The sequence below is a fragment of the Colobus angolensis genome, unplaced genomic scaffold (genome assembly GCF_000951035.1).
Source record: "Colobus angolensis palliatus isolate OR3802 unplaced genomic scaffold, Cang.pa_1.0 Scaffold167, whole genome shotgun sequence".
NCBI lineage: Eukaryota > Metazoa > Chordata > Mammalia > Primates > Cercopithecidae > Colobus > Colobus angolensis.
In genome coordinates, this window is record NW_012114788.1 from 693297 (window position 1) to 695261 (window position 1965).

Here is a 1965-nt window from a genome sequence, read left to right on the forward strand (position 1 = left end):
AGCCCGCCCCTCCCTGCCAGCGCGAAATCTGAAACAATCTCGGGGACTGATTTTGGCAACTCCTCGCGGTACAGATCCCAAGGCTGGACGACTAGCTGGGTGTGAAACGCCATGCGTACCCTACGCAGCCACTCGGGGTGTGCTCCAGCTTCAAAACTCCGCGTGGGTAGGACACATCAGCAACCTAGTGACCTCCACCTTGAGATAATGATCGTCTTTGAAGATAATCCATTAGAAACCAGGATAAGACACAAACTGCAATGTGCGGTGGACACAGAATAGAGGCCACGACGCTTACTCATAATAATCCTGAACATTCGGGTTCCTGTATTTCCATGCTCAACGCCTGATACTCAACAACCTAATTATTTCCCATTTTGCCTCGAAAGGTGGCTTCTGGGGATAGGCAGGGCCTGAGCTGGGAACAACCCAATTGGAAAGACAGCCTTCCCTGCCTTCCCCACAGTGCCTAACCTCTAATAACAAACCAGCTCAAGGCGTGCTAATCACGTCAACATGAGGACATGAGACCCTCTTTCTTCATCCCCCTCAAAGACTCTGTTGTTTGTACAACACAAAAGGCATTTGAAAAAATTTAGCATAAAACTGACACACAATATTCGATATTATTTTTCTCTCTGTAGATGTTCCTACGCAGGAGTCAGTATCCCCAAGGCTGCCTCTAGGTCAGCAGTGTCCAATAGAACCTTCAATGGTGAAAATAAAAGTTCTACTATCTGTGCTGTCCAATATAGTAACCATATACCTACCGAGCACTTGCAATGTGGCCAATATGAATAAATTGAATAATTCTAATAAATTTAAATTGCTACATCTGCCTAGGAGCTACTGTTTCTAACAGTGCAACTCTAAGTGTACTAGCTAGATGCGTTTTCATAACCTGCAATAGTGAGAATCAGATATAGGGATGTGATGAGCCCAGGTGACCACCTTTATATAGCTTTGTGTTAAGGAGACTACCACTATCCTCTTTGCTCCCTACTCTATTTACAACACATATCTCTTTTGTAAAATTAAAGTACCAAATAAGATTTAGAAGGTTAAACATCCCAGGACTTAAGGGACAGGAAAAAGAGGAATTTTTTTCTTATTTTAAAACAAATGGCCGGGCGCGGTGGCTCAAGCCTGTAATTCCAGCACTTTGGGAGGCCGAGACGGGCGGATCACGAGGTCAGGAGATCGAGACCATCCTGGCTAACACGGTGAAACCCCGTCTCTACTAAAAATACAAAAAAACTAGCTGGGCGACGTGGCGGGCGCCTGTAGTCCCAGCTACTCTGGAGGCTGAGGCAGGAGAATGGCGTAAACCCGGGAGGCGGAGCTTGCAGTGAGCTGAGATCCGGCCATTGCACTCCAGTCCGGGCGACAGAGCGAGACTCTGCCTCAAAAAAAAAAAAAAAAAACAAATGACAAGAAAACAGGCTGGCCGCGGTGGCTCACTCCTGTAATCCTAGCACTTTGGGAGGCTGAGGCAGGCGGATCACTTGAGGTCAGTTCAAGGCTATCCTGGCCAACATGGTGAAACTCCGTCTCTACCAAAAATACAAAAATTAGCCAGGCGTGGTGGCGCACACCTATAATCTCAGCTACTCGGGAGGCTGAGGCAGGAGAATCCCTTGAGCCCGGGAGGTGTAGGTTGCAGTGAGCAGAGATTGTCCCACGGCACTCCACTCTGGGCAACAGAGTGAGACTTGGTCAAAAAAAAAAGAAAGAAAAAACAGTACAAAAGCTCAAAATAAAAATATTCTAAAGTAGACTCTAATACTCACAGAAATTTAACATATAATAAAGGTAACATCACAAATCAGCAGAGAGAAACGTAACTGGCCAAAGAGTGTTGGAAAAATTAATTAACTGCTTGGGGAAAAAGAGTCTTCTCAGCACCAGGAAGAGCTTTCAAAGCATTTTAAAAAGGAAGACATCACAAACACACACACACACACA